The sequence below is a fragment of the Drosophila santomea genome, chromosome 2L (assembly GCF_016746245.2).
Source record: "Drosophila santomea strain STO CAGO 1482 chromosome 2L, Prin_Dsan_1.1, whole genome shotgun sequence".
In the NCBI taxonomy this organism is placed as follows: domain Eukaryota; kingdom Metazoa; phylum Arthropoda; class Insecta; order Diptera; family Drosophilidae; genus Drosophila; species Drosophila santomea.
Window position 1 is genome coordinate 7870193 of NC_053016.2, and position 9729 is coordinate 7879921.

The window sequence follows — 9729 nt, forward strand, 5'->3', positions numbered from 1 at the left end:
CCACCACCCCGCCATCCAAACAGATGTTTTCTTTTTGATTCATTTGCCCAGACATGGGTTTGGTCAAAGTATCTCAGTGTCTCGCAGATCGCTAGCTGCGTTGTCGCCCAACTTTTAATTATTCCCTTGTCATTTTGGCACTGCCTCTACTTCCCGCGACGCGACGACAATGCCACAAATAATAATTTCTAGACCGCAACAACTTGATGTCGCCGCAAATTATAAATGTTCGCCAAATATGACAGGCGTTGTCTGCCACAACAATAGACTATATACTATAGACTATAGACTATATAGACTCGATTCGATGCACTTGAATCGTACTCCATATTCCCGGGCGAGTGGCACTTGTTGGGCACAGGGTGAAAATAATATAAAAATATATAACAGATTGATACCAATAGCAGACAATGCAGCTGTAATTTCTGAACATATATTAAGTACCTAATAATTACATGAGGTACTCACAATTTAGTAGGAGAACAACACAGCATAACCATCCCAGAAAGGTCTCAAATGAAATTGAAAGTACAGATTTATTTGACTTTAAGTACGACTCATTTAAGTAAATGATGGAGGATAATTAATAAGTGCGAGTCTCCGCATTTTTTGATTAATGGAAAATTCCCTCCCAAAATGGAAAATGCCCTCCTAACCATTTTTATTAGACAAACTCAGGCAGTTCGAGCCATCAACTTGCATATAAACACCTCCGGAGATGGCAACCCTCTGTTTTGCACGAATGTTGCTTTGTTGGCAATTCCATTTTCCACAATGTTGCACTTTTCCCGAGAAATTTAGCGAAATTTAGCTCATTTCATGGGCGCACATATTTCATATGCGGCCGTAAAGTGTCTCGAATGGCAAAAAGTGCGGGTTGGAGATCTGCGACTATTAACAGCCCCACGGCTGGAGCCATTAACTTTGCACTGACAAGGGGAAGTCGGTGGTGGTGGTGGTGGTGGTGGTGGTGGTGATGCTGCTAACGGTTAAGGAACCCCGCCTCCTGCAGCGAAATGGGCGATGAGAAATTGTGCCATGTCTGGTCGGGATCCCTGGCTAAATTTCAAGATCACCCCAAAAGTGCGCAGACATCATTTTCATGATCATAATTCGTCGCCGGTTGGCAGCCGTCGGGCATCTTAATAACCTCATTTCGCTTCTAGATCCACTCCTATGTAGATTCTATCTTCGTGATGCATTTATATTTATTCTGCGTGCAATTTGTTTGATCTGTGCGCGTAATTAACTCTGTCTGCATGCAACGCGTCGTCCGAAATCGGTCTATGAATAATAACCCAGCCAGCCCCAACTTCGCAGTATGAATATTATTACTCGGTTGCTCGGCGAATTATGAAAATGAATCTTCGTTTGATGGCCACCAAGATGGAGAGAGAGCACGCTGCCATACCGTAGCGAACTTTGAAGTGTGTCTAATTGGGCGCCAGTTAAACGAGTCCCGAGTGTCCGTGGAACGCAGCGTATCGATGTCAAAGATTTATTGCTGCCCAGTTTAGTGCTACTGGAGAACTGAACTTCTGGTAAAATATTGAAAGAAATAAATTAATTCGACTATTTTAGGATTTTTCTCGGCAAAGAAACTACTAATATTCGAATTTTAGATTATATATTTAATATTTCAATATTGAAACCTGTTATTATATATTTATTAATAGCAGTTCTCCTACACTAAACACTTGGATGTTATAATATTATTTTAGGATTTTTCTTGGCAAAGAAACTACTAATATTCGAATTTTAGATTACATATTTAATATTTCAATATTAAAACCTCTTATTATACATATATTTATTAATATGCAATTCTCCCACACTAAACATATGGATGTTATAATACTATTTCCAAAGAATCATTGCTAGCCATTAGATACATTTCTTTTATTTGCAAGCTTATCTTAATTTCCTTATATTTATATTGACTTTAGCGTTAATTATCTTTATTTATTTTATAAACATTTTTAACACTATTCCTTGAGTTGTGGCGCGCCTATAAATATAAGTGAGCCTAATTGGGCGCCTTGGCAGGAAAGTCGATAGTTGGGCGGTGGAACCACCGTTAGTTCCCTGGGGAGGAAAAGCCACTGCAATCGACACTGCAGTTTTATTGATATGAAAATGGAAATGCGAATGGGAATGGGAATGGGAATGGTCGCTCGTCTCCAGAGAACAAGCGGCCATCGTGTAGCGCGTTTTATGGCACCCACAAATTCCGTGCTAATTGTTGCAGCGCGAATCCGAACTGGTTTTCCAAGCCACAACCTTCGGCGCACTGCATCCTCCATCCTCTATACTCCTTTGCTCCATGCTCCATTCTCCGCCCGCGAGTAGTTTGCTTCAATTTTGCCTCAATTATTTCGCTTGTTTGTTTATGGAGGAATCTTTAATCTCGGCGCTGGTGTCGCTGCCAGCCTTGACTCCTTGACTTGACTTGGCTCCTGCTGCCGCTGCCGCTGCCGCTGCCGCTCACATGCGTGGCCAAGATCTAGACAACACCTACGATGGACATGGATGGAGGAGGGATAGCGTTCCCTCTCCGTATCTATGATCATCCACGAGGTTGCTGTGTGTGCTGGACAAGTGTTTCGAAAAATGGATTATTCATGTTGTCCTTGCCAGGCATTCGGCATTCAGCATTCAGCATTCGGCGTTCGGCGGCTTTTGCCAGCGTTGCTGCTGCAGCTGTGGATGCTGCAAGTTGCAAGTTGCAAGTTGCTCTTGTGTCACGGTCTCTCTGCTTCGCCGTTGTCATTGTCTCTTAACTTTTTGTTGTTTCGAATGGAAGATCGCCGACTGGTTGAGTTTTCCTCAAGATGGAGTCACTGATTGCGGCGTGTTTGCGTGAAGGGTTTGCTGCGAGTTACATCCATAAGTTAAATATGAGAAATCATTATTTGGCATTTCTGTTTATAGGTAAATCCCAATATAATATCACTTCTTTTGAATGCCTTTTTCTATCCACCCATGTTCTATTAGCAGACACACACGGTTTATTTACCCATCTGGCTAAATATATCTGCCTCCTCGCCGCACATCCACATATGTAGCTGGTCCTAATAAATTTATAAAGCCTGATATTATCGCGGCATCGTAATCGTAACTCACTCTCCTCGCCCCTCAAATGGAGTTCGAGGTGCAGTTGCAGATAGAGCGGATGGGGCTGTGGCATCATTTGCATTTGAAGGAAACGATGCCACACGCACAGAACGGTGTGGCATCTTCATAGGAAGTATGTTCAGTATCTTCATAAGAAACGTTATGGCCACCATAATGATGATGTTCAATTGCAGCTCACGGCGAAAGGCATTCCCAGATCGATTCCAATTTGGAGGCGTTAAGGTGTGAAAATACCTACAAGGCTGGTGGCAGTCGGGGAATTGATGGGGGCGCTGAAAGTGTTGCTGCATCCAACTTTCGCTGGGGATTCCCCTCACATCCATCTGTCTATATGTCTGCGGTGCCACCCGAAAGATGCTGCCAAGTCTGGCTGTCATTAGCGGTATTCAAATCATAACATAAATACACTTGTCGTCTGTCGAGGGCCCTTTCATTCCTTTCATTCCCCCTCTTTCCACCCAGAGGATTATGACAGGCCCGAAAGAAGAGTCTGTCTATCTGTCTATCTGGTTGTCTTCTCGCAACCGAGAAGTGTGTCTTGTGGCACAGGCAACTTGTTGGCTGCATTGCATTTTGATAACTTGTCAAAATAGTCTGGAGCTCGAGTGGCATGATAAATGCGGCCAGACAGCGCAAAAGCCGCTGACAAAGTGTTGAATGCCAGTGCCACTTTATTATTGCCATTAAGCGAGTGCCGCCCTCTTTCGCTGGCCTTGCCAGTTGGCTTTACGACCCAGCTGGGTGGTTGCATATGCAACTTTGGTGGCATAAACTTGTCAGGCAATCTCATAAAATCGCCCACATCCCACATCCAACCCTGCGCCCTGCTGAACGAAAAGCGAACGTTTTACCTTCCCCAAAAGGTAATTCCCTCATGGAAAGCCGACCGAAATATTGTTGTAATATTTGCCAAAATTATTTGCTGGTCAGCGGCTATCGATTCGATTCAGAGAGTGCAGGAAGAAGCCAAGACACTGGGAGAAAATGGAACAATATGAAACTTAGTGTAGTTAGAAAATCTTAAAATGTCACCTTACCCTATTTACTAGATTAAAACAATCTAGACTCATTCTAGTATTAAATTCATTTGATATATATGTAGCATTGTTAGCATAAGCATACTATATACTATTAGAATACAATATGTGATCTTATGATATGTTATATGTGATCTCTGTTGTTTTATTTTAAATATGTTTATTTCCTTAATGCAATAATATTTTGTAGTGCAAGGTGATATCCCTCTCCCGAATAGTCAGTCCTTCCCCAGCCATCGCCACTTACCTTAATGTGCCCGGCTGATTGGAATATGATATCGGAGTCGGGTTTTATGGCGGCTCGCCTTTTATTTATTTACCAGTCGAAGTTCGACCTCTCAACTCTCCCGGGACGCATCTCATAGTCCTCTACCCTCCCTTCACCGCCCTACTGCCCCACCCACTGCACATCCTGGCGAGTCCAAATAATAAAGTCCTCTCGTGCGGAGGCTTCTGCTTTGCGGGACATGGCTTAATTTGTTAGACGTTATCGCTTCCGCTTAAAGCCAACTGCAAAATGCATTTGCTAGTTGCAACTGCAACTTGTTCTGGCCCCCAAGGGGGGCGGTGAGGGGCGGACAGGCGGCACGGTCACGTGCAGCGTGCAATAAGCGCAACATATTCGCATGTTGTGCGATCGAAGCAGCCGCGTTATCGATACTTGCGTGGCCTTGGCGACCGGCAGACAAACACTGATATCGATGTGGACACGGATGTACGGACGGGTGTATATCTATGTTAATGCTTTGTTTTTACCTGATCGGATACCTAATACAATTTCGCAAACAATAAGTGCACCGCAAAAAATATTATTTACCAAGAATTTAGTATGGTATCTTATCAATTGAGATTATAGTTTGAACCTTTGCCTGCAAACTCAATACAAATTCACTTCATTCGAAGGACATCATGCTGTTGAGGTTGACTTTAGTTATTTGTGTACCAGCGTGCCATCAAAGAACACATATAGGAGCAGTGAAAAAGTTGAGGAAGGAAAATGCAGCAAGTGACTTCTTCACGTCCGAAACAACAACTCAATCGAGGTCGCTAAGCCGAGGGGAAAAGCCAAGGAGATGGACATGGTCAGCTGGGGAACTTTTCCCGCCGCAAAAGGAGAACGGCCCACTGCGGAAAAGGGACGCTGCAGATGGATAGCAGGCAAAAAAAAAAAAAAGAAAAAAAGGAAAAAAATTACAACAGAAAAATAAACAATGAAAGGAACATAAATTGCATATGAACCTGCAGCCAAGTCGCAGTTGGCTGCACTCCATCTCATTCTGCGACTCCTGCTCCATGTTTCTTGGCTTCTCCCAGCTCCTTCGCCTTTTCCGGCTGCGCTCCACTTGTCGCTGCTGCTGCCGTTGTCATTCCTTTTAATTTCATTTATTTTGCAAAATACAATTTAATTTGATGTGAATGCAACTGACAACTGGCAGTAGCAGCAGCAGCAGCAGTAGCTTCAGCAGAAAAAACCAGCGACGAACGACAAAAACGGAGAAGCCGGTTGCGAAATGGCCATAAGGCAAATATTGAACTACAATAATCATCATCGGCATCGGCAGCGGCATCGGATTGCGAATCGCTGGAGCGGCCATATCAGCCGCCATTTCTTTCCCCATCATCATCATCATCCGCCGCAGCAGCAGCAGCAGCAGCAGCAGCAACAACAGCAGCAGCAGCAGTAGCAGCAGCAGCAACATGAAGGGGAAGAGACAGCAGACAGAAGACAATCAAGCGCAAAAAGCGAACGAGCAATTGTGGCACACGGATGAGCCGGTTCAATGATTGTCATGAAGATAACAAAAGTTGCCTTTTTGCATACCAAACATCGCCAACAACAACAGCAACAACAGCAGCAGCAGCCGCAGCAGCAGCAGCGGCAGTTGCTGCACCTCAGCAGCAACATGTTGCTCAAAACTAACAAAGTATTGATTGCGGCGATTGCAAGTGGATGTGGATCACTCGTCGTCGATGTCGCCGACAGTCGTCGACAGCGACATGGATTGTCATCCAAGTCCTGCAATGGCAACAGCACAGCACAGCACAGCAGCAACATACAACATCCAACATGCAGCATGCAGCATGCAGCATACAGCAGAAGCCGTCTGCAATCATACATCCTCCGCATGAAACAAAAGTCATTTAGTTATTGTTGCCGCTGCCGAGGCTCAGATGCCAGCGATATATCCCCATATATCCCAGCCAGTGCCCAGGCTCAGATACAGATACAGCTACAGCTACAGATACAGATACATCTACTGCGATGGCTCGATGACGCCGTCGACAGTCCCATCCGCTTATCAAACTTCAAACAAATCATTTTGTTGGCGGCCTTGTAGGCAGCATTTTGCAGTGTCGTTGGCCAAAAGGAGGAACTATGGCTAACAGGGGAAGCTACCAGCATTGGAAAAGCTGGCCACTGGCAACTGAATGGCTGATTAACCGCTGAAAGGCTGCATTGTTCAGATATGAGTATGGCTATATAGATACATGAACATTCCACTTATATGTGAGAGTAGATACTTTTCAGTAGTTTCCTTGTATAGTTCTTACTTCTAGCATCGAATTATCACTTTCCATTTACAAATTCTTTTCTTTTACTAGCCAATCTTTCTTTAAATTTATGTTACTTAAATATTTAGCTTTATAATATATATTTTAATATATAGCATTTTCTGTTAGACTTGATTTCTACCAATTTGATTTCCTTCAATTCAGCTCCATGTAATTTCACTCTCACAATGAAGTCATTATGTATTACTCAAAGTCATGCCTGAGAACTATCAAGCAAGTTCGTGTCGTCATTTGGCAGTCAATTTTTGCCATTCGTAGTCCCGGGATTTCAGCTTTCCATGGCCAAATGATTGGGGAACCGAGACTTACAGCGCCAAATCGAAACAAAAATGGAAATGGAGGCGAAAACAGGAAAAATGAAGCGAACATCATCATTATTTCAGCGACGGCGACGTGAGCGCAGCAAAAAATTATTGAATTTGAATCCGGCAGCTGCCATTCTTGCATCTCGAGCCATCTCCACTGATGCGATGCAATTTGCTAGGGCCAGGGGGGATGCAACCGGGGTGGGGGGGAGTAGTTGCTGGGACGGAACGCGTTTTGCACTTTGCGTTGATTGGAAGAATTCTGAAAGGAACCGGGAACTGCGAGTGCAATGGAATTATAAAAGCTCACAGCAGGGGCGGAGCAATGGGGTAGCAGGAAAATAAGAACTAGAGTGGGAACTACAGTTTTCCGATGGCAGAATATCTTTTGAAATAATAAAATATTCAAGGTTCTTGAAAGGACTCATGATTTTAATGTAATACCAAGTGGAAGCATGTTAAAATTCAAACTATAGCAACGGGTCAAAAGCGCCCACAGCGCCCAGTCAAGGGTTAAGTGGTCTGCCATTTTCCGCATTCCGATAAATGCATTTTATGACGCGCCTGCAATTGAAATCGGTACTAAGCGTACTAATTTGAAGGGAGATACCAGTTCGTTCGAAATTATTCATATTTACAGTGTCTCGGTTAACCGACAAACCGAATGGCAGAGAGTGTTTCGTCCATCTACCATTTATTATTTGTGGCCGTCACGCGGACAAACAGCGAATGGATCGGTCACTAAACAAATGAGCAGTGCAGTCCAATTAAAATAATAATTACATTTCTAATGTAACTGCAATTTGTGTTTGCGAAAAAGTGCGCCCATTCCGCCCTCGAATGGCATAAATATTAATGACGACCAAGAGAAAAGGGGGCTGGCAAAATGGAAGGGGCGTTTTCCACCTATTCTATCTTTCCACCCATTCTATGAAAATGGGGGGACTTTGCAAATGTGCGTGTCGATAAATGTTTGCATTTGCCAAACCCACACACACACACACAGGCACACACACATTTTCCGGCACAAATGAAAACTCAGACGGTCGGGAAATTGGTCGGTTGGCTCTGCGGCAAAGTTAGGATAAAATGCCAGCTAAAATACCTGTGTCTGCGGTCAACTGTTCATATTTACATTCTAAATAAATAATATTCTAATTTGACAAAGCAAACGGTAATTTATTAAAATTGTTAGCTGCCCAGCGTTAGTAGCATTAATCCAAGGGCCATCGAGGTTGCGCCAATTACAGCTACTTTCAGTACTTACGATACCCATTTCAAACGAGGGTCAGAGTGGAAGAAACAAGAGTAATTGCCCCGACTAAAGTGAGAACTCGGATGTACGAAAATGGCAATTTAAGCAATTTAAGCTGAGGCAGCAGAAAACGAAGCCGAAAGAAGGAGGAAATCACATTAATGCAGTTAAAATTGTAAAGGAAAGCTCAAAATCCACTAAATAATATTTTAATAAAAAAGCACATAAAATACAATATTAGTCTTAAATAAATGCAGTGTGCAGTAGTGAAAGCTCTTTTTATAATTCTTTTATAATTCTACTTAGAAACACTTAGTGTATGTCCTTGTAAAGGATGTAATCGTCCTTTTCCACTTGCTTCAAATAAAATGGAAAACCGCCAACACCGCAGCGGTAACTTTCCACGCCAGTTGCCAGTTGAATGGATACAAAATTGCAGCGAGTGCGCCGTTTTTGGGCGGTTTGAATGGTTTGAATGCATTATGAATATTCCCGAGTTTGCCAAATGGAATCAGAGCTCCTGTGGAATGGGGCTTATGTCCTGGCGACGTAGAGCACCCAATATCATTTCATATGCAAAGCTGGGTGGTTGCTGTCTGCGAGAATTGTCCACCCAAAGCCAACCACCAACATGGCCAACCACTGAGCCCAGAGCACCAGGCACATGGGGCTGCCAGCCGGGCATGAGCAATTTGCATTTGGAATCCTGGCCAGGATTGGTTATTAGCGAGATTTATGGACATCATATTTGCGCCTGTCTGGCGCAGGAGGCACCAAACCCCAAAAACCGAAATCAAAACGAGAAGCCGAAGCACTTCGTTCTCAGTCTGCATCCCCATTGTTCACTTAATGCACACTGAGAACAATAATATAGCTTATTAGATTAGGCTTTTTAGGAAATTTAAGGATTTTAAGGAATTTTAAGGAATTTTAGGTTTTTGGTACTTGGTAAGTGGTAATGTGAGATATTTTATTAAATAACTGTTGGAATATTGCTATCATATTTTGATGAGTTTTCCTTTTCCTTTTCCTTTTATAATTATAATTTCCTTTTGTAAAACTTTTTTCTCTCTGTGCAGTCTAGAGAACCCCGTTCGTGTGTGGATTGAAGAGATATTAAAATGAATATTTTGCGGATAACATGAAATTGAAATTGCCTGCGACTCGATTCAACTCAACTCAACTCGACTCAACTCGACGCAACTCGGATGACGATGGCGACCAGTTAACTTGCCAGTGGCCGGGTCGTTGCTTATGGCCCAGCATTCCGATAACAATGAGGATGACGATGGGTTCTGGGATGTGGATGGAGATGGGGATGGGGATGCGACGGGGTGTGGAAATGGCCATATGGGCATGGGTATGGGATTGGGTATCCAGAGATGACGTTGGCTCCCATTTGCTGCTATCGTGTAATGTGTTT